Source organism: Bos javanicus, chromosome 8 (genome assembly GCF_032452875.1).
Source record: "Bos javanicus breed banteng chromosome 8, ARS-OSU_banteng_1.0, whole genome shotgun sequence".
In the NCBI taxonomy this organism is placed as follows: Eukaryota; Metazoa; Chordata; class Mammalia; order Artiodactyla; family Bovidae; genus Bos; species Bos javanicus.
In genome coordinates this window covers 59,394,069-59,419,115 of record NC_083875.1, presented here as the reverse complement: position 1 = coordinate 59,419,115, position 25,047 = coordinate 59,394,069, and positions in this window count along the sequence as shown.

Sequence of the window (25,047 nt, the reverse complement as noted above, 5' to 3'; positions counted from 1 at the left end):
CCCATGGACTGCAGCATGCCAGGCTTCCCTTTCCTTCACCAACTCCTGGAGCTTACTCAAACTCATGTCTATTGAGTTGATGATGCCATCCAACCATTTCATTCTTTGTCGTCCCCTTCTCCTCCTGCCTTCAATCTTTCCCAGCATCAGGGTCTTTCTAATGAGTAAGCTCTTTGCATCAGGTGGCCAAAGTATTGGAGTTTTAGCTTCAGCTCTGTCCTTCCAATGAATATTCAGGATAGATTTTCTTTAGAATTGACTGGTTGGATCTCCTTGCAGTCCAAGGGACTCTGAAGAGTCTTATCCAATAGCACAGTTCAAAAGCCTCAATTCTTTGGTTCTCAGCTGAAGTAATTTCTTCAAAATTACTGTACAGCCTTGGCAGATTACTGAAGTGAAAGTTATTAGGATTCAACCAAAGTTATGCTTGAGCTCCAAGGCTTACCTTCTGTTACATCCCTTTGATTAGAAGCTAATGTAAAAGCTGAGGGCAGCCTATGTCCTGGCACTCATCAAAGAACAGTGTCAGAGAAAACAGGGTTGCAAGGAACTGATAAGACTGTGGGCTCACCCTTACTCTTTTCCAGTAATATACAATCTGGGAAATCCTCCTTGAAACTAACAGAAAATAATGTACTCTGTTAATTAAAAATATGTTGAATCAGGATATCTCAAATAACTCATTTTAAGGTTTATTTAATACATCTTTAATAAGAATAACTTACAGATATATTTAAACTTTATCCTGTTTAACATATGCCATTTAATTTATATGGATTAATAGCATATGAAAAGGGGCACCTTTCTGACAAATTAAGATTTTTGGATTGGGAGCCATATCAACCAGGATGGGATTGCAAAGAGTTAGACCCAACTTAGTGACTGAACAACACAGTCTCAGTGAACAGGGTAAAGGTTTACTTACTGCTCTGGCTTCATTCAGACCCTGGGCTTCCCAGGTGGTGCTAGTGGTAAAGAACCCACCTGCCAATGCAGGAGATGCAAGAGATGTGGGTTTGTTTCCTGGGTCAGGAAGATCCCTTGGAGAAGGAAATGGCAACCCACTCCAGTATTCTTGCCTGGAGAATCCCATGGAGGGACGAGCCTGGAGGGCTAGAGTCCACGGGGTTGCAAAGAGTCAGACACAACTGAGCACACATGCATGCACAGGCTTCATTGCTGAAACAGGCCAACAGAAGCCTCTGCCTACCCCAAACTTTTGGTATTCATGATTTTTCCAATTTTAGACAGATAATTCGCTATGTATTACTCAACACCTCCAAGGATATCTGGGGAAGCATCTGATTATCACTCAGGCTGCTGTTTCTGCACAGAAAGAGTCACCAAAAAGTAGATGATCCAAAAGGAGCAACAGAACTTATGGAAGTGAAAGTACAAAAAAAAGTTTAAGCTTTGGAGGGGGAACAGGAGTTGTTTCTGGATCTGTCTCATTTTTATAAAAAGTGAATTTTGATAAGGAAACAGTCTCTGTAAATGAAGTAAAGGCATAAACAAATCAGAATGAGTTTAAAGGTGGTGGTTGGGGGGCCAGTAATTTCCAGCCACTTACACCAGCTAGAGGCCCTGACTAGAGAGCTTGCTGCTGCTGCTAAGTCGCTTCAGTTGTGTCCAACTCTGTGAGACCCCAGACGGCAGCCCACCAGGCTCCCCCGTCCCTGGGATTCTCCAGGCAAAAACACTGGAGTGGGTTGCCATTTCCTTCTCCAAGCATGAAAGTGAAAAGTTAAAATGAAGTCGCTCAGTCGTGTCCGACTCTTTGCGACCCCATGGACTGCGGCCTACCAGGCTCCTTAGGGCCTGCAATATATAGTTTTCAGCACCCATGACCCTCAACATTAAAGAAGTGATTTTTTTTTTTTTTTAAAATAAGAGGACACATTGGTTTTTATAAACCACAAGTTTCAACTGAGAAAATCACTGCACTGATCCAGTGATCCCACAACCCATGCAATGTTACCAATTTTTTCTTGGTAGAAATGGTTGTTCCTCCTGTTCCAGTGGCCTTTTGGTGGCCCTGTGGGTGGAAAGTGTACTCTCCACTCCTGCCCTGCAGCACCTGCTCACCCGGGAACAACCTGAAATGGAAATGCCTGTCCTGAGTATTTCTCCAACTCCTGGATGTCAGGGAAGCCCTCATCCTACAAAGGATGAAAAGGATAATTTTGTTACCTATTTCTATCAGTGGCCACCAGGAATATTCAGAGTTTGTGAATGCTTTCTACTAAACGCATTCACAAACAGAGGTCATTCATAAATAAAATGAGAAATATATGCCACGGAGAGTTAATTGGAAGGACTCTGCAAATGCTGCTTTTTGAAACTGTATAAAATCAGTACCTCTTTTTCTCACACAGTGAAGATTAGCAGGCAAAAATGGGAATTAAAAGGAAAACACCACACTAGTGTTAGGAAGGTACTCTTCTGTTTTGAAGAATGTTTTGAGATGATCTATAAATCAGATTTATTGATCCCAAGACTTTGGGGTCATTTTGGAAAGCAATTAAACATGACCTTCTTGAGAAAAAGGAAAAAAGCTAAATCATTTATTACTGTTATTATTTCTATTATTATTTTCAGATTCCAAGGACTTATTGAATGTCAGGTCTATAGTTTATACAGAAATTAAACTTAGTCTCACCGAGTTGAACTTATAAAATTATCGTATATGTTATCACTGTGTCAAAATCTAAGCTTTATCAAGAATTAAGAAAGACTCTCAAAAATAATGAATGATATTAAGGTGGTAAGGTAAACATGTTACTGTCACACTTTAGTGTGTGTGTGTGTGTGTGTGTGTGTATATATATTTATTTATTTATTTTAATCGGAGGATAATTACTTTACAATATTGTGATGGTTTTTGCCATGTATCAACTTGAATCAGCCATGGGTATACATGTGCCCCCATCCTGAACCCCCTCTCCCAACTCCCTCCCCTCCCTATCCCTCTGGGTTGTCCTAGAACACTGACTTTGGGTGCCCTGCTTCAAGCATCAAACTTGCACTGGTCATCTATTTTACATATGGTAATACACATGTTTCAATGCTATTCTCTCAAACCATCCCACCCTCACCTTCTCCCACAGAGTCCAAAACTCTGTTCTTTACATCTGTGTCTCTTTTGCTGCTCTGCATGTAGGATCATTGTTACCACATTTCTAAATGCCATATATATGCGTTGCTGCTGCTGCTGCTGCTGCTGCTAAGTCGCTTCAGTCGTATCCAACTCTCTGCGACCCCATAGACGGCAGCCCACCAGGCTCCCCCTGTCCCTGGGATTCTCCAGGCAAGAACACTGGAGTGGGTTGCCATTTCCTTCTCCAATGCATGAAAGTGAAAAATGAAAGTGAAGTCACTCAGTCATATCTGACTCTTAGTGACCCCATGGACTGCAGCCTACCAGGCTCCTCTGTCCTTGGGATTTTCCAGGCAAGAGTACTGGAGTGGGTTGCCATTGCCTTCTCCGATACATGTGTTAATATACAGTATTTGTGTTTCTCTTTCTGATTTACTTCACTCTGTATAATAGGCTCCAGTTTCATCCACCTCATTAGAACTGAGTCAGATGAATTCTTTTTTATAGTTGAGTAGTATTTCATTGTGTATATGTAGCACAACTTCTTTATCCATTCATCTGCTGATGGATATCTAGGTTGCTTCCATGTCCTGGCTATTGTAAATAATCCTGCCACAAACATTGGGGTACATGTGTCTTTCAATTCTGGTTTCCTTGGGGTGTATGCACAGCAATGGGATTTATGAGTTGTATGGCAGTTCTATTTTCATTTTTTTAAAGGAATCTCCACTCTCTTCTCCATAGTGCCTGTACAAGTTAGCTAGTATATATTTTTATTTGATCTACTAAAGATACTTCACATATAAAATACTACCTATAAAGCAACACACATCATATGAAATCTATTTAAAGACTGTTCTGAATGTGTTGATAGATGTTTGTGGTACAGCAAACCTGAAATGAGTGAATTTGGCATGGGGGATGATAGATTATATACCTAAAAGCATGTGAAAAATTTATTCAGTGCAAGCTCATGGAAATAAAATCTTGGAAGATATAATGATACATTTCAACTCTTACCTTTCTGGCTAAACTTCCATTGGAAGTACAAGACAGAGGAATAAGTAAGCACCAGGAACTTGAATTGTATATTTTTTTTTAACTAAATAATTTTTCAAGGGTGATCTTAATGCATTCAAGTTGTTTCCATTTTCCAAAACAGCTATTTGATTTTTTAGAAGACTCCTTAACCATTTTCTTGCCTGCTAAGTCCTATTTATTTAGAAATATTAAGTTCAATTTCCCACCAGGTCAGTGGAAGTTGTTACATAAATTCCAAAATCATCAAGGTTGGTTGGAAACCTAAGCACCCACATGCTTGAAGTGAGATCTAAATTTGGCAAGAACATTTAATGAAGCAAGGCTGGGTGAATATCTTCAGAGATGTTTTCACGTTGCAGTTTGAGCTAAAGGAGAGCTGAGAAGCCCTTGAAAACCACTGCTCAGAGCGGGTTCATTGATTGGAAAGATCTCTTTTTGGTCCTTCAGACTTTGGTCAGTCAGTTGAGATCAGGTAAGCAAATATTTTCTGTCACCCTCTGATCTCAAGAACTGCTTGAGAAGATAGCACCTGACCCGACTGCTTTAATTCATGCCACTTCATGTTGGGTCTTATCCGCAGAGCAGTCTTTTATATGAAGCCTTCTAGGTTGCCACGATCTTATGATGCTCTAGGATAACAGAAGCAACTTGCCTTCACTTCAGCTGCATTCGATAGTTGTTCAGCTTACTTGTTTCATGTGTGAATCTTTGGTGTCAGTGAATCTCCTTTTATCATGTTGTGACCTAGACTTGAAAAAATTATTCTCCTTTCTTCCCCTCTGAATTTTGCTCTAGTGAAAGTCACTCGGTTGTGTCCGACTCTTTGTGACCCCATTGGTGATACATACAGTTCATGGAATTCTCCAGGCCAGAACACTGGAATGGGTAGCCTTTCCCTTCTTCAGGGGATCTTCCCAACCCAGGGATCGAACCCAGGGATCGAACCCAGGTCCCCTGCATTGCAGGCAGATTCTTTACCAGCTGAGCCACAAGGGAAGCCCCTTTTCTCTAGAAACAATAGAAATATAACCCTCAACAACAGCGTACTTATTTCAGGGACAAAGATAAATAGGAGTTTTATATGAACTAATGGGCTTCCCTTGTAGCTCAGTTGGTAAAGAATCCACCTGCAATGCAGGAGTGGTGGTGGTGGTTTAGTCACTAAGTCATGTCTGACTCTTGCAATGCCATGGACTGTAGCCTTCCAGGCTCCTCTGTCCATGGGATTTTCCAGGCAAGAATACTGGAGTGGATGGCCATTTCCTTCTCCAGGGGATCTTCCTGACCGAGGGATTGAACTGGGGTCTTCTGCATTGCAGGCAAACTCTACCAATTGAGCTATAAGGGAATCCCTGAAATGCAGGAGACCCAGGTTCAATTCCTGTGTCAGGAAGATCCCCTGGAGAAGAAAATGTCAACCCATTCCAGTATTCTTGCCTGGGAAATTCCATGGAATGAGGAGCCTGGTAGGCTACAGTTCATGGGGTCGCAAGAGTAGGACACAACTGAGCAATTAAACCACGACTTTATGAACTAATATTAAAAGAGAAAGGTGCGGTTCCTCCTGAAAACATTCTGTGTATTCAGGAATTGTCTGTTGAGTGCCTGCTGTGACTTGAACCATGCTCTAGATGTATGGGAGTTTCCCAGGTGGCGCTAGTGGTAAAGAACATGCCTGCCAGTGCAGGAGACATGAGAGACAAGGGTTTGATCCCTGGGTTGGGAAGCTCCACTGGAGGCAGGATGGCAACCCACTCTAGTATTCTTGCCTGGAGAATCCCATGGGCAGAGGAACCTGGCGGGCTACAGACCATGGAGTCACAAACAGTCGGACATGACTGAGGTGACTTAGCACACTAGGTGTACAGAGAAAGCGATGAAGAAAATACACAAGGTCCCTGTTCTTAGAGAGTCTGAAGGGGCATCAGGGCAGGGGTGCAAAGGATCATCAGAGACAGAAAATAAAGAAGGAAATAAGTACCTCAACAAAGTAATTCCCCATAGTCATAAATGATTAAAAACACTAAAAAATGTAACATGTAGAGGTTCACTTCTGGGTCGGCTATTCTTTTCACTGCACCGACTAGAAAGATGTGGAAAAAAATTAACATCATTTTTAAAAAGACATTGTAGAGTTAATGAAGCATAGAGAGGTATTTGAATTAAACTTCCCTAGGGGGAAGAACCCATTCTTTTTTTAGTCGAAATTCACAAAACATAAAATTAAACATTTAAATATGAACAGTCCAGTGGCATTTAGTATGTTTGCAGTGGTGTGCCCCCTCTGCCTAGTTCCAACACATTTTCATCATCCCCAAAGAAAACCCTGTGTCCACCAAGGTGTTGCTCCTCATTCTTCTATTTGCCCCAGCCCCTGGAAGCAACCAGTCTATGTTCTATCACTGCGTATTTACTTCTTTAGGCTATCTAATATAAATGGAATTATATGATATTTGTATTTTTGCATCCACTGTCTTTCACTTATTGTAATAATCCAAGGTTCACTTGTCTTACAGTATGTACCATTACTTCATACTTAAGACTGAATAACATTTTCCCATATATATGTGTATATATACTATAATTTGTTTATGCATTCATTAATTGATGGATATTTGGATTGTTTCCATATTTTGACTGTTGTGAATGTTGCTGCTATGAACACACATGTACATGTATTTGTTTGAGCACCTATTTTCAATTTCTTTGGCTATATACCTAGAAATTAAAATGGTGGTAATTCTATGTTAATTTTTTGAGGAATCATTAAACTGCTTTCTACAGGGGCTGAACCATTTTACATTCCTATCAGCCATGTCAGAGGGCTGCAGTTTCTCTACTTACTCATCAACATTTGTTATATCTTGTATTTTTGATAATATATACCCTAATAGGTACAGGGCTTCCCTTGTGGCTCAATTGGTAAAGAATCCTCCTGCAATTCAGGAGACCTGGGTTCAATCCTTGGGTTGGGAAGATCCCCTGGAGAAAGGAAAGGCTACCCACTCCATTTCATGGCAAATAGATGGAGAAAGAGTGAAAACAGTGGCTGATTTTATTTTTGGGAGCTCCAAAATCACTGCAGATGGTGACTGCAGCCATGCAATAAAAAGACGCTTACTCTTTGGAAGAAAAGTTATGACCAACCTAGACAGCTTATTCAAAAGCAGAGACATTACTTTGCCAATAAAGGTCAGTCTTGTGAAGGCTATGGTTTATCCAGTAGTCATGTATGGATGTGAGAGTTGGACTATAAAGAAAGCTGAGCGCCGAAGGATTGATGCTTTTGAACTGTGGTGTTGGAGAAGACTCTTGAGAGTTCCTAGGACTGCAAGGAGATCCAACCAGTCCATCCTAAAGGAAATCAGTCCTGAATGTTCATTGGAGGGACTGATGTTGAAGCTGAAACTCCAAAACTTTGGCCACCTGATGCGAAGAGCTGACTCATTTGAAAAGACCCTGACACTGGGATAGATTGAAGGCAGGAGGAGAAGGGGATGACAGAGGATGAGATGGTTGGATGGCATCACCAACTCAATGGAGATGAGTTTGAGTAAACTCTGGGAGTTGGTGATGGACAGAGAGGCCTGGCGTGCTGCAGTCCATGGAGTCTCAAAGAGTATGACACGAATGAGCAACTTTCACAACAGGTACAAGGTGATATCTTCTTGTGGTTTAGACTTGCATTTCTGTAATGACTAATAATGGAGCTTCCCTTGTAGCTCAGTTGGTAAAGAATCTGCCTGCAATGCAGGAGACCTGGGTTCAATTCCTGGGTTAGGAAAATCCTCTGGAGAAGGAAATGGCAACCCATTCCAGTATACTTGCCTGGAGAGTCCCATGGACAAAGGAGCCTGGCGGGTTACAGTCCATGGGATTTCAAGAGTTGGAAACAACTTAGTGACTAAACCATCAATGACTAATGATATTGAGAATCTTTTCATGTGCTTATTGGCCATTTGTGTGTGTGTGTGTGTGTGTGTGTGTGTGTGTGTGTGTATTGAAGAAATGTCTATTCAAGTCTTTCGCCCATTTTTTAAGTTGGGTTGTTTGAAGAGCTCTTTTTTGATGTGCTGAGATATGCATGCCTAGGGGGATCTGCCAGGTCTGGGGACAGGCTGAGGATTGAGCTTGCCATAGGCATAGATGCTCTATTGGAAGGAAGAAAAACCAGCAAGTATTTTTATGTGGACTAGCATTACGAACTAGAATCTAAAAAATCCCTAAGTATTTGGCTGATTTTCTCTGTGTAAAATTTGTTTAGTTCTAAGATCTGATAGAGTGCTTGATGAACTATGGACGGAGGTTCATGACATTGTACAGGAGACAGGGATCAAGACCATCCTCATGGAAAAGAAATGCAAAAGAGCAAAATGGCTGTCTGGGGAGGCCTTACAAATAGCTGTGAAAAGAAAAGACGCGAAAAGCAAAGGAGAAAAGGAAAGATATAAGCATCTGAATGCAGAGTTCCAAAGAATAGCAAAGAAAGATAAGAAAGCCTTCTTCAGTGATCAATTCAAAGAAATAGGGGAAAACAACCAAATGGGAAAGACTAGAGATCTCTTCAAGAAAATTAGAGATACCAAGGGAACATTTCATGTAAAGATGGGCTCGAAAAGGACAGAAATGGTATGGACCTAACAGAAGCAGAAGATATTAAGAAGAGGTGGCAAGAATATACAGAAGAACTATACAAAAAAGATCCTCATGACCAAGATAATCACAATGGTGTGATCACTCACCTAGAGCCAGACATCCTGGAATGTGAAGTCAAGTGGGCTTTAGAAAGTATCACTACAAACAAAGCTAGTGGAGGTTATGGAATTCCAGTTGAGCTATTTCAGATCCTGAAAGATGATGCTGTGAAAGTGCTGCACTCAATATGCCAGCAAATTTGGAAAACTCAGCAGTGGCCACAGGACTGGAAAAGGTTTCATTCCAATCCCAAAGAAAGGCAATGCCAAAGAATGCTCAAACTACCACACAATTGCACTCATCTCACACGCTAGTAAAGTAATGCTCAAAATTCTCCAAGCCAGGCTTCAGCAGTATGTGAACCATTGAACTTCCAGATGTTGAAGCTGGTTTTAGAAAAGGCAGAGGAACCAGAGATAAAATTGCCAACATCCGCTGGATCATGGAAAAAGCAAGAGAGTTCCAGAAAAACATCTATTTCTGCTTACTAAAAAGTCTCTTGATGAAAGTGAAAGAGGAGAGTGAAAAAGTTGGCTTAAAGCTCAACATTCAGAAAACGAAGATCATGGCATCTAGTCCCATCACTTCATGGGAAATAGATGGGGAAACAGTGGAAACAGTGTCAGACTTTATTTTTTGGGCTCCAAAATCACTGCAGATGGTGATTGCAGCCATGAAATTAAAAGACACTTACTCCTTGGAAGGAAAGTTATGACCAACCTAGATAGCATATTCAAAAACAGAGACATTACTTTGCTAACAAAGGTCTGTCTAGTCAAGGCTATGTTTTTTCCAGTAGTCATGTATGGAGGTGAGAGTTGGACTGTGAAGAAGGCTGAGCACCAAAGAATTGATGCTTTTGAACTGTGGTGTTGGAGAAGACTCTTGAGAGTCCCTTGGACTGCAAGGAGATCCAACCAGTCCATTCTAAAGGAGATTATCCCTGGGTGTTCTTTGGAAGGAATGATGCTAAAGCTGAAACTCCAGTACTTTGGCCACCTCATGCAAAGAGTTAACTCATTGGAAAAGACTCTGATGCTGGGAGGGATTGGGGGCAGGAGGAGAAGGGGACGACAGAGGATGAGATGGCTGGATGGCATCACTGACTTGATGGACATGAGTTTGAGTGAACTCTGGGAGTTGGTGATGGACAGGGAGGCCTGGCGTGCTGCAATTCTTGGGATCGCAAAGAGTTGGACATGACTGAGCGACTGAACTGAACTGAAGGCATGATGGGGTGTTTGATGTAAGGCCAGCATCCCATGGTCTTCTGGTTTGGTAGATTGAACTGCAACGAAGACTGATCTCATGCTCAAGATGCTTGAGACCAGAAGTAGAGAGAGTATCTGATGCTTCAGTCCGTCCTGACTCAGACCAGCTCCTCACTCTATCTGCCTAACAGAGGAAAGAGTGAACCCTCTCTGGGGGAAAATAACATCGACTTCAGTCTCCGTGATCCTGTTTTTTTTGTTTTTGTTTTTTTTAAAATTAATTTATTTGGCTTCACTGGGCCTTCATTGCTGCATGTGAACTCTTAGTTGTGGGCATGTGGGATATAGCTCCCTGATCAGGGATTGAATCCCTGGTATCCTTCCATGATTGCTTCAGTCACAATTTCTTAGATACAATAAAACAGTGACCAGGTGTGAAAAAGAGAGAAAAATAAAACTGATAAAGGAAAAAACAAGCAATGGAACATGATTGAAATCTTGGAGTTAGCAGTCAAGTATTTTAAAATAACTATTAAATATACATTAATGTATATTTAATACATTTAATACATTAATACATTTAATACATCTGTGGGAGAGGGAGAGGGTGGGAAGATTTGGGAGAATGGCAATGAAACATGTAAAATATCATGTAGGAAACGAGTTGCCAGTCCAGGTTCGATGCACGATGCTGGATGCTTGGGGCTGGGTGCACTGGGACGGCCCAGAGGGATGGTATGGGGAGGGAGGAGGGAGGAGGGTTCGGGATGGGGAACACATGTATACCTGTGGCGGATTCATTTTGATATTTGGCAAAACTAATACAATTATGTAAAGTTTAAAAATAAAATAAAATTAGAAAAAAAAATAAATAAATTCTGTCTTCAGAAAAAAAAAAAAGATAGAGAAAAACATGAACAAAATTGGTAAAAATTTGGAGAATTTTGAAAGAATTTAAGTCTATATGAAAAAACTAACTGTATATTAAAACTGAAAAAGTAATTTGTGAAACTAATAACTTATTGGATGGGTTTAAGAGTTGATTTGTTAGAGCAGAAGATAGGCTTAGCAAATTGAAAAACTAGTCATCAAGAAATATCCAAACTGAACTGCACTGAGAAAAAAAATGGAAAGGGTAGAATATGACACTTGTGAAACACACACTAGCAGAATAATGAGAAAAATCATATTGTTATATAAAAAGATGAGCAAAAACATTCATTAAAACTTAGAGCTAACATGCAGTGTTATAAAATATAAGCATGTTCTCATGAGTTTATGAACAAGGCAAGGATATGTCCTAATACAATTTCTAATCAGTATTTTACTGGAGATTTTAGCTAGTACAATGAATCAAGAAAAGTACTAAAAAGTTATGGTATACATATACATAAAATGAAATATTACTCAGCTGTAAAGAATGAGGAAATCTTGCCATTTGTGAAAACATGGATGGACTTTGAGGGTATTATGCTAAGTGAAATATGTCAGACAGTGAAAAGTACTATATGGTCTCACTTATATGTGGACTCTAAACCAAACACCAAATGCATAGAAAAAGACATACGATTGTGGTTGCTGTAGGGGTGGAGGGGTGAGGATATGGAATTGGAAGGAGGTCAAAAGTTACTCACTTCTAGTTATAAGATAAACAGTACTAGAGATGTATAATGTGATAACTATAGTTAACAGTACTATATGATATATATGAAAATGTTAGAATAAATCCTAAGAGTTCTCACATGAAGAAAATTTTTTCTTGTATTTATGTGAGTTAGCATATGATAGATGCTAACTGAATCTATTCTGGTAATCATTTCAGAATAAATGTTAGTCAAACCACAATATTTCACACCTTAAACTTATAGAATGATATATGTCCATTATATCCCAATAAAACTGAAAAAAATTTAAAAAGGAAAGAAAAACTTATAAGCTTTTAAATAAAAAACAAAATTATCATAATTCACAGATATAATTATGATTATTGAAGATATAAAATAATGTAAAAATAAACAATTATAATTAAACATATTTAGCAAGATCACTGAATATACAAATAGATATACAAAATCAGTTGTATATACTTGCAGGGAACAATTAGAAAATAAATTTTTTATTTTAAATGGTATCATTTAAAATAAATGGTATCATTTACAGTATTGCTAAAACCTCAGCCACCTAGCAATCTAACCTTTACATAAAAAATATAACACATCTCTGAGAAAAAATTATAAAGTTCTAAATAAATAGGGTGCTGTTTTATGTTCATTGGAAAACTTGTTTTCATTAAACTTTGTTTTAAGATAACTGTTGATTCAACTGCAACAGTATGAAATAATATAATATTCCATGTAACTTTTACCCAGATTTCCCCAGTGGTAACATCTTACATGGTTATAGGAAAACATCACAACCAGGAAACTGACATTAATACAGCCCACTATCTTATTCAGATTTATCCAGCTTTATGTGCACTCATTTGTGTATGTGTGTGTGTTTGTGTTAGTTCTATGCACTTTCAACATATATGAGATTTGCATTATCACACCATAGTCAAGACACAAAACAGTTCCATTCCCACAAACATTCCTTGCGTTTGTGCTGCCTTTTTTATGATAACACCTACCTCCTGCCCCTCCTTCTCTTATCTCTAACTTCTGGGAATCACTAACCTTTTTTCCATCTCTATGATTTTGTCATTTAAGACTGTTATATCAATGGAATCATACTGTATGTAACTTTTGGGATTTGACTTTTTTTTCCACTCAGCATAGTTTCCTTGACATCCACTCAACTTTGTAATTCAATTGCTCAGTTGTATCTGACTCTTTGCAACCCCATGGACTGCAGCATGCCAGGCTTCCCTGTCCTTCACCATCTCTGGAGCTTGCTCAAACTCATGTCCATTTAGGTAGTGATGCCATCTGACCATCTCATCCTCTGTCACCTCCTTCTGCTCCTGCCTTCAGTCTTTCCTGGCATCAGGGTCTTTTCTAATGAGTCGGTTCTTCGCATCAGGAGGCCAAAGTATTGGAGGTTCAGCTTCAGTATTAGTCCCAGTGAATATTCAGGATTGATTTCCTTTAGGATTGACTCTTTTGATCTCCTTTTATCCAAGGGACTCAGAGTCTTCTCCAACACCACAGTTCCAAATAATCAATTCTTCAGCACTCAGCCTTCTTTATGGTTCAACTCTCAGATCCATACATAACTACTGGAAAAACCATTGCTTTGACTAGACAGACCTTTGTTGGCAAAGTAATGTCTCTGCTTTTTCATATGCTGTCTAGGTTTGTCATAGCTTTTCTTCCAAGGAGCAAGCATCTTTTAATTTCATGGCTGCAGTCACCATTTGCAGTGATTTTGGAGTCCAAGAAAATAAAGTCTGTCACTGTTTCCATTGTTTCCCCATCTATTTGCCATGACATGATGGGATCAGATGCCATGATCTTCGTTTTTTGAATGTTGAGTTTTAAGTCAGCTTTTTCATTCTCCTCTTTCACTTTCATCAAGAGGCTCTGTAGTTCTTCGCTTTCTGCCGTAAGGGTGGTGTCATCTGGATATCTGAGATTATTGATATTTCTCCCGGCAATCTTGATTGCAGCTTGTGCTTCATCCAGCCTGGCATATTCGCATGATGTACTCTGCATATAAGTTAACCAAGCAGGAGACAATATACATCCGTGATGTACTCCTTTCCCAATTTGGAACCAGTCTGTTTTTCCATGTCCAGTTCTAACTGTTGCTTCTGACCTGCATACAGGTTTCTTAGGAGGCAAGTAAGGTGGTCTGGTGTTCCCATCTCTTTAAGAGTTTTCCACAGTTTGTTGTGATCCACACAGTCAAACATTTTAGCATAGTCAATGAAGCAGATGTTTTTCTGGAAAGACTAAATGCAAATCAGGCCTCTAAATAATTTAAAATCAATTTGGTTTTTCGTAGTTATCCTCCAATTTTGCTGTCTTAACATTTAGAGTCATTGTTTAAAGTGTTAGTCACTCTGTCGTTTCTGACTCTGTGACCCCATGGACTGTAGTCTGGCTCCTCTGGCCACGGAATTCTCCAGGCAGGAATACTGGGAGTGTGTTGCTGTTTCCAGGGGTTCTTCCTGACCCAGGGGTCAAATCCATGTCTCCTGCATTTCAGGTGGATTCTTTACCATTTTAGCCACCAGAGAGGCTCATTGTTTAAAATGTGGTATCAAATCATTCTTTGTGAATTTTGTTAGTCCGTTTTGTATTGAAGTTTTTTCTTTTCCATTATGGTTTATGAAAAGATATTGAATACAGTTCCCTGTGCTATATAATAGGACCTTGTTTAATTATTCTGTATATTTTGCATCTCCTAGTCCCAAGCTCCCAGTCCAACTCTCCCCCACCCCTGCCTCTTGAAAACAACAAGTCTGTTCTCTATGTCTGTGAGTCTATTTCTGTTTTATAAGTTCGTTTGTGTCATGCTTTAGATTCCACAGATAAGTGATCTACAGTATTTGTCTTTCTCTTTCTGACTTACATTCACTTAGTATGATAATCCTAGGTCCATCTACGTAGTTGCAAATGGATTATTTCATTCTTTTTTATGGCTAAGTGATATTCCATTGTATGTATGTAACACATCTTCTTTGTTCATTTATCTGTTGTTGGACATTTAGGTTGTTTCCATGTCTTGGCTGTTGTAAACAGTGCTGCTATGAACATGGGGGAACATGTATCTTTTAGGACCATAGTTTTGTCTGGATATTTGCACAGGAGTGGGATTACTGAATCATATGGCAACTCTAGTTTTTTGAGGACCCTCCATACTGTTTTCCATAGTGGCTGCACCAACTTACATTCCCACCAACAGTATAGGAAGGTTCCTTTTGCTCTATATCCTGTCTAGTATTTGTTATTTGTAGACTTTTCAAAGATGGCCATTCTGACCAATGTGAGGTAATACCTCATTGTAGTTTTGGATTGCATTTCTCTAATAATATGCAATGTTGAGCATCTTTTCATGTGCCTATTGGCCTTCTGTATGTGTATTAAACTTTTTATATGGGACCAGCCAGCTATGGTTAGGTGGACATTGGCACCAATCACCACCTGTCAATGCTAAGAAGAATCTGGTTTGCCTAGCTAGGTATCTTTGGACTCTCTCACTGCTCAGTTGCTGTCCTATCCCACAAAGACACCTGCTTTATCATAAAGCATGATTCTTTCTGACAGAAGAGAAATGAATTTTTAGTCAAGAACACAAAATCTCCAAAGAAGCTCTCATTCTTCATTTGTGAGAGTGATTACTGGGATGTACTGGGTACTAAAATAAAAAGATGCCTTGGTTCTTTAAAATCAGTGATAAGCAAATTGATTACAGCCCATGGCATGTTTCTGCTATGTGATATGGTAGGAAAACCATTGAAATAGAAATTGCCCCAGTAAATAATCCATGATGAGCTTATCTCTCTAACTCTTATCAGATACTTCTGATCTTGGCTGAATTCTGGTTCAGATATAAAATAAATGAGCAGAAGTGGATTGGGCAAGATGAAGATGTTCTGTAAGATGATTTAGAGCTAAACAAGAGGGAACCTGAGTCACAGAGACTCAGTTCTGGCCCTTGTCCTGCTGTGACCCTCCTTGTGGGGCAGAGAGTCAAAGGAACTGAGGATATATACCCACTCAGAGCTCATTCTCCTTCCTGATGAAGCAGGTTTCATATGAGAACTGATTGCTGAATTTTTAGGAATTTGTGAGCCATTTACTACATTTGTAGTTTGCAACTGGCCATGGTGGAACATTTACACTATGGAATACGACAGGTGCTACAATCCCAGGGCTCCCTACTCAAGAACTGGTTGTTAAAACATTTAAAAGCATACCACTAATTATGATGTTAATCTTAACCTAAATTTGGTTGTTTACTTTTTAAAGTGAAAGTTGCTCAGTTGTGTCTGACTCTTTGCGGCCCCATGGACTATAGTCCATGGATTTCTCCAGGCTAGAATACTGGAGTAGGTATCCTTTCCCTTCTCCAGGGGATCTTCCCAACCCAGGGATCGAACCCAGGTCTTTGGATCAAAAAGTGGTGGCAATGACAGCAAATTAATGCCTTGTTGTTTTAATAATTTCCATTTAGATATAGTCCCATGATACTGGTCTAGAATTCAAAATGTAGCAATGTGTCAGTTCACTGAGGCATAATTATCTATGGAGATACTTCATAAAAAAAACAGCAACAACAAAACTTATTTTGAAATAATTGTCTATTCATAGAAAGTTACAAAAACAGTACGTAGAGTCCTATGGTACCCTTCGACTACATTCTCTTAAATGGTGACATCTTATGTAACTGCATTACAATATAAAAATGAGGTAAATTACATTAATACCATGCTAGTAACTAGATTCCAGATCTTATTCCTTTCCCCAGTCTTTACATGCCCTCATCTACCTGTGTCTGTGTATGCATGCATGTATGCGTGAGTGTGTCTATATAGTTGATCCATGGGTTACTTTTAAAATGAAATCTCTAAACAGCCCCAGCGCAGCAGAGGATTGCTTAATTAGCCGATGCCTTTAGGACCTTCTACTCTGCTGACCCTATAATTTCAAGTTAAAAAAAGAAGCCTATATCTTTGTCTAAATTACCTTGGTTTTCTGGTGGATAGTCCCCAAAGTACCAGGTAACTGTGTCATATGCTAGTGTTTGACTTCTTTAGGGTGACCTGAAATATTCCTATGTGGAAGAAACATGCTTATTCCTCCTAAAGAAATGTAGGCATCTCTTTAGGTGGTTGAATATGAAAACAAGTTAAACAGTCAATAAGTGGTATTCAAAATAACCCTGAATTGTTATTTTTATTACATAAGCACTTAACAGTCTATTACTTTAATTATTAATATGAGGCAAATGTTGAACAATACATTTGAAAACCTATTCTGTTAATATTTTAAACTAATAATAAAATTATGTTAATTTATCACAATCTGAATCTGACAGAAAAGTTCAACATTGTAAATAGGTTTCTATCTAAGTAATTTAAGGCTCTCTTTTTGGATCTAGTTACTGTATTACAAAATTATGCTTACTGAGACATAACATTGCATGGAATGTGTTATATTTGATCACAAAACATTCTGTTCCCAGTTATCTGCTGGCACATGGACTACAGCATATCTCGATTCCAGTATATTTACACGGGCACTTAATTTGCTTTCTTTCTGTCTTTTTTGGACATGAGGATGATGATTACTTGAGGACAGACCAAAGGGAGGACCGTTTAAATTAAGCTACCTAGTTTTATATTGACTTCTTCTGACTGAGTGAGAAAGTAGTTAAGAAGTCAGGGGGAGAACACAGGTTAGTTTTAGGTTAGCACTTTGAATTAATCATAACATGCTCTCTGTTCTGTCATGGAAGAGGAAGCTTAATGAGCTAGGGAAAATCAATGGGAAATTGTACTAGTTTTACCAATTCTTCTTAATTGGATATTTCCAGTTTATATCCATTATTTAGTTATTGTTGTTCAGTCCCTCACTTGAGTCTGACTCTTTGTGACTTCATGGACTGTAGCACGCCAGGCTTCCCTGTCCTTCACCATCTCCTGGAGCTTTCTCAAACTCATGCCCATTGAGTTCGTGATGCCATCCAACCATCTCATCCTCTGTCGCCCTCTTCTCCTCCTGTCTTCAATCTTTCCCAAAGCATCAAGGTCTTTTCCAATGAGTTGGCTCTTCACATCAGGTGGCCAAAATATTGGAGCTTCAGCATCAGTCCTTCCAATGAATATTCAGGGTTGATTTCCTTTAGAATTGACTGGTTTGATCTTCTTGCTCTCCAAGGGACTCTCAAGAGTCTTCTCCAACACCACAATTCAAAACCATCAATTCTTTGGCACTCAACATTTTTTATGGTCCAAATCTCACATCCCATACATGACTACTGGAAAAACCATAGCTTTGACTTGCAGCTTGTGCTTCATCCAGCCTGGCATATTTACATGATGGACTTTGCATGTAGGTTAAATAAGCAGCATGAAAATATACAGCCTTGATGTACTCCTTTCCCAATTTGAAACTATTCCATAGTTCCATGTCTAGTTCTAACTGTTGCTTCTGACCTGCACACAGATTTCTCAGAAGGCAGGTAAGGTGGTTTAGTATTCCCATATCTTAAAATAATTTTCCATTGTTTGTTGTGATCCACACAGTCAAAGGCTTTAGCATAGTCAGTGAAGCAGAAATAGATGTTTTTCTGGAATTCTCTTGCTTTTTCTATGATCCAACAGATGTTGGCAATCTCTGGTTCCTCTGTTTTGTTTTTTTTTTTAATCCAACTTGAACATCTGGAAGTTCATGGTTCACATACAGTTGAAGCCTAGTTTGGATAATTTTGAGCAATACTTTGATAGCATGTGAAACATGTGCAGTTGTGCAGTAGTCTGAACATTCTTTGGCATTGCCTTTCTTTGGGATTGGAATGAAAACTGACTTTTTCCAGTCCTGTGGCCACTGCTGAGTTTTCCAAATTTGCTGGCATATTGAGTGCAGTGCCCCCACAGAATCATCTTTTAGGATTTGAAATAGCTGAACTGGAATTCCATCACCTCCACTGGCTTTGTTCATAGTGGTGTTTCCTAAGGCCCATTGACTTCACACTGCAGAATTCTGGCTCTAGGTCAGGGATCACACCATCATGGTTATCTGAGTCATTAAGATCTTTTTGGTATAGTTCTTCTGTGTATTCTTGCCACCTTTTCTTACTATCTTCTGCTTCTGTTAGGTCCATACAATTTCTGTCCTTTATTGAGCCCATCTTTGCATGAAATGTTCCCTTTGTCTCTCTAATTTTCTTGAAGAGATCTCTAGTCTTTTCCATTCTATTGTTTTCCTCTATTTCTTTGCACTGATCACTGAGGAAGGCTTTCTTATCTCTCCTTGCTATTCTTTGGAACTCTGCATTCAGATGGGTATATCTTTTCTTTTCTCCTTTGTCTTTCACTTCTTTTCTCAGCTTTTTGTAAGACCTCCGCAGACAACCATTTTGCCTTTCTTTTTTAATTATAACATCACACAAAATTAGGTTGCGCCCAAAGCTTACATCCAAATAAAAAGCAAAAAACTCATATATTTAGTATAAATTGTTTTGATGATATCCTTATGTGGGTTATTCATGCCAATACATTCCTCCACTAAGACATAATAATTTTCACTTATTGAAATTATAAACATTCTTTATGTTTAAAGAGTAAATAAAAACATCTACTTATTCATTGATTTTAGTCTTCCACTGTGCTTAGTCGTTCAGTTGTGTCTAACTCTTTGCAACCCCATGGACTGTACTCTCCAGGCTCCTCTGTGCATGGGATTCTTTAGGCAAGAATACTGGAGTGGGTTGCCATTCCCTTCTCCAGGGGATTTTCCCAACCCAGGGACTGAACACAGGTCTCCTACATTGTAGGCAGAATCTCTACTGTCTGAGCCACCAAGGGAAGCCCAATTTATTTTAATTTATTTCTTTTAATTGGAGAATAATGTCTTTACAATATTGTGGTGGGTTTTTTTTCATACATTGACATGAATCACTCATGGGTGCACATGTGTTTTCCCATTCTTGAACTCTCCTCCCACCTCCCTTTCCATCCCATCTCTCTGGGTGGTCTCAGAGAACTGGCCTTGAGTACCCTGCTTCATGCTTTGAACTTGCACTGGTCATCTATTTTACCTATGGTAATATACACGTCTCAGTGTTACTCTCTCAAATCATCCCACCCTTGCCTTCTCTCAGAGTCCAAAAGTCTGTTCTTTACATCTGTGTCTCTTTTGCTGCCTTGCATATAGGATTGTATTTACTGTCTTTCTAAATTCCATATATATGTGTTAATATACTGTATTGGTGTTTCTCTTTCTGATTCACTTCACTCTGTGTAATAGGCTCCAGTTTCATCCACCTCATTAGAACTGACTCAATTGTGTTCTTTTTTATAGCTGGGTAATATCCCATTGTGTATATATACCACAACTTCCTTTTCTATTCATCTGCCAGTGGATGTTGTTTCATGTCCTAGCTATTGTAAACAGTGCTTCAGTGAACATTGGTGTACATGTGTCTCTTTCACTTCTGGTTTTCCTGGTGTATATGCCCGGCAATGGGACTGCTGGGTCATATGGAATTTCTAGTTCCAGTTTTTTAAGGAATCTCCATACTGTTCTCCATAGTGGCTGTACCAGTTTGCATTCCTACCAGCAGTGTAAGAGGGTTTCCTTTTCCCCACACCTTCTCCAGCGTTTATTGCTTGTAGACTTTTTGATGGTAGCCATTCTGACTTGCATGAAATGATACCTCATTGTAGTTTTAATTTGCATTTCTCTAATAATGAGTGATGAGCATCTTTCCATGTGTTTGTTAGCCATCTGGTTGTCTTCTTTGGATAAATTTCTGTTTAGTTCTTTGGCCCAATTTTTGATTGGGTTGTTTGTTTTTCTGGAATTGAGTTGCATGAGGTGCTTGTATATTTTGAGATTAATTCTTTGTCAATTGTTTAATTTGCTATCATTTCTTCCCATTCTGAAGGCTGCCACTTGTTAAAGAGATTGTCTTTTCTCCATTATATATTTTTGCCTCCTTTGTCAAAAATAAGGTATCCAACTGTCTTGATGACTGTAGCTTTGTAGTATAGTCTGAAGTTAGGAAGGTTGATTCCTCCAGTTCCATTCTTTTTTCTCAAGATTGCATTGGCTATTCGAGATTTTTTTGTGTTTACATACAAACTGTGAAATTATTTGTTCTAGTTCTGTGAAAAATACCATTGGTACCTTGATAGGAATTGCATTGAATATATAGATTGCTTTGGGGAGTAAACTCATTTTCACTATACTGATTCTTCCAATCCGTGAACATGGTATATTTCTCCATCTATATGTGTCATCATTGATTTCTTTCATCAGTGTTTTATAGTTTTCTATAATAGGTCTTTTGTTTCTTTAGGTAAATTTATTCCTAAGTATTTTATTGTTTTCATTGTAATGGTGAATGGGATTGTTCATTAATTTCTCTGTTTTTTTTCATGTTAGTGTATAGTAATGCAAGGGATTTCTGTGCATTAATTTTACATCCTTCAAATTTACTATATTAATTGATTAGTTTTAGTAATTTTCTGGTGGTATCCTTAGGGTTTCTATGTAGAGGATAATGTCATCTGCAAACAGTGAGAGTTTTATTCTTTTCCAATCTGGATTCCTTTTATTTCTTTTTCTTCTCTGATTGCTGTGGCTAGGACCTCCAAAACTATGGTGAATAGTAGTGGTGAGAGTGGGCACCCTTGTCATATTCCTGATTTTAGAGGAAATGATTTCAGTTTTTTCACCATTGAGGATAATGTTTTCTGTGGGTTTGTCATATATTGCTTTTATCATGTTGAGGTATGTTCCTGTCTGCTTTCTGGAGAGTTTTTTTTTTTTTTTTTTATCATAAGTGGGTATTGAATATTGTCAAAGGCTTTCTCTGCACCTATTGAGATAATCATGTGGTTTTTTAAAAATTAATTTATTTTTATTGAAGGATAATTGCTTTACAGAATTTTGCTGTTTTCTGTCAAACCTCAACATGAAGCAGCCATAGGTATACATATATCACCCCACCCATGTCCCTCCCCATCCCATCCCTCTGGGTTGACACAGAGCCCCTGTTTGAGTTTCCTGAGCCATATAGCAAATTCCTGTTGGCTATCTATTTTACATATGGTAATGTAAGTTTCCATGTTACCCTTTCCATACATCTCAGCCTCTCCTCCCCTCTCCCCATGTCCATAAGTCTATTCTCTAAGTCTGTTTCTCCTTTGTTGCCCTATAAATAAATTCTTCAGTACCATTTTTCTAGATTCCATATATTTGTGTTAGAATACAGTATTTGTCTTTCTCTTTCTGACTCACTTCACTCTGTATAATAGGTTCTAGGTTCATCCACCTCATCAGAACTGACTCAAATGCATTCCTTTTTATGGCTGAGTAATATTCCATTGTGTATGTGTATCACAAATTCTTTATCCATTCATCTGTCTATGGACATCTAGGTTGCTTCCATGTTCTAGCTATTGTAAATAGTGCTGCAATGAACAATGGGATACATACGTCTTTTTCAATTTTGGTTTCCGCAGGGTATATGCCTAGGGGTGGGATTGCTGGGTCATATGGTGGTTTTATTCCTAGTTTTTAAAGGAATCTCCATACCGTCTTCCATAGTGGCTGTATCAATGTACATTCTCACCAACAGTGCAAGAGCGTTTCCTTTTCTCCACACCCTCTCCAGCATTTATTGTTTGTAGACTTTTTAATGAGGGCCATTCTGACCATCGTGAGGTGATATCTCATTGTAGTTTTGATTTGCCTTTCTCCATTGATGAGTGATGTTGAGAATCTTCTCATGTGTTTGTTAGGCATCTTTGTTATGTCTTTGGAGAAATGTCAGTTTAGGTGTTTTTCCCACTTTTTAACTGGGGTGTTTGTTTTTCTGGTATTGAGTTGTATGATCCGCTTGTATATTATGGAAATTAATCCTTTGTCAATTGTTTCGTTTGCTATTATTTTCTCCCATTCTGAGGGTTTTCTTTTCACCTTGCGTATAGTTTCCTTTGCTGTGCAAAAGCTTTTAAGTTTAATCAGGTCCCACTTGCTTACTTTTGCTTTTATTTCTGTTACTTTAGGATGTGGGTCATAGAGGATTTTGCTTTGATTTATGTCACCAAGTGTTCTGCCTATATTTTCCTTTAAGAGTTTTATAGTTTCTGGTCTTACGTTTAGATCTTTAATCCATTTTGAGTTTATCTTTGTGTTTGGTGTTAGGAGGTATTCTAATTTCATTCTTTTACATGTAGCTGTCCAGTTTCCCCAGCACTATTTATTAAAGAGGCTGTCTTTTCCATGTTGTTTATTCTTGCCTCCTCTGTCAAAAATAAGGTACCCATAGGTGCATGGGTTTACTTCTGGGCTTTCTATCTTGTTCCATTGGACTATATTTCTGTTTTTGTGCCAGTACCATACTGTCTTGATGACTGTGGCTTTGTAGTATAACCTGAAGTCAGGAAGGTTGATTCCTCCAGCTCCATTCTTCTTTCTCAAGACTGCTTTGGCTATTTGAGGTCTTTTGTGTTTCCATATGAATTGTGGCATTATTTGTTCTAGTTCTGTGAAAAATGCCATTGGTAATTTGATAGGTAATTTGAATCTGTAGATTGTGTTTGGAAGTATAGTTATTTTCACAGTATTGATTCTTCCTACCCAGGAACATGGAATATCTCTCCATCTGTTTGTGTTATCTTGGATTTCTTTCATTCAGTTCAGTTCGGTCACTCAGTCGTGTCCGACTCTTTGTGACCCCATGAATCACAGCACGCCAGGCCTCCCTGTCCATCACTAAATCCCAGAGTTCACTCAAACTCATTTCCATCGAGTCGGTGATGCCATCCATCCATCTCTTCTCTTTCATTAGTGTCTTATAATTTTCTGTGTACAGTTCTTTCGTCTCCTTAGGTAAGCTTATTCCTGGATATTTAATTATTTTTGTTGCAATGGTGAGTGGGATTGATTCATTATGCAGATGACATTACTTTCTCTTTCTGACTTTTCATTGTTAGTATATACAAATGCAAGTGATTTCTGTGTATTGATTTTGTATCTTGCAACTTTGCTAAATTCACTGATTAGCTCTAGTAATTTTCTGATACTATTTTAGGGTTTTTTAATGTACAGTTGAGCTATTTCAAATCCTGAAAGATGATGCTGTGAAAGTGCTGCACTCATTATGCCAGCAATTTTGGAAAACTCAGCAGTGGCCACAGGACTGGAAAAAGTCAGTTTTCATTCCAATCCCAAAGAAAGGCAATGCCAAAGAATGCTCAAACGACTGCACAACTGCACTCATCTCACAGGCCAGTAAAGTAATGCTCAAAATTCTCCAAGCCAGGCTTCAGCAATATGTGAACCGTGAACTTCCTGATGTTCAAGCTGGTTTTAGAAAAGGCAGAGGAACCAGAGATCAAATTGCCAACATCCACTGGATCATTAAAAAAGCAAAAGAGTTCCAGAAAAACATCTATTTCTGCTTTATTGACTATGCGAAAGCCTTTGACTGTGTGGATCACAATAAACTGTGGAAAATTCTGAAGGAGATGGGAATACCAGACCACCTGACCTGCCTCTTGAGAAACCTATATGCAGGTCAGGAAGGAACAGTTTGAACTGGACATGGAACAACAGACTGGTTCCAAATAGGAAAAGGAGTATGTCAAGGCTGTATATTGTCACCCTGCTTATTTACCTTATATGCAGAGTACATCAGGAGACATGCTGGGCTGGAAGAAGCACAAGCTGGAATCAAGATTGCCGGGAGAAATATCAATAACCTCAGATATGCAGATGACACCACCCTTATGGCAGAAAGTGAAGAGGAACTAAAAAGCCTCTTGATGAAAGTTAAAGTGGAGAATGAAAAAGTTGGCTTAAAACTCAACATTCAGAAAACGAAGATCATGGCATCCGGTCCCATCACTTCATGGGAAATAGATGGGGAAACAGTGGAAACAGTGTCAGACTTTATTTTTGGGGGCTCCAAATCACTGCAGATGGTGATTGAAGCCATGAAATTAAAAGATGCTTGCTCCTTGGAAGGAAAGTTATGACCAGCCTAGATAGCATATTAAAAAGCAGAGATACTACTTTGCCAACAAAGGCCCATCTAGTCAAGGCTATCATTTTTCCAGTGGTCATGTATGGAGGTGAGAGTTGAACTGTGAAGAAAGCTGAGCGCTGAAGAATTGATGCTTTTGAACTGTGCTTTTGAACTTGGAGAAGACTCTTGAGAGTCCCTTGGACTGCAAGGAGATCCAACCAGTCCATTGTAAAGGAGATCAGTCCTGGGTGTTCATTGGAAAGACTGATGCTGAAGCTGAAACTCCAGTACTTTGGCCACCTCATGCAAAGAGTTGACTCATTGGAGAAGACTCTGATGCTGGGAGGGATTGTG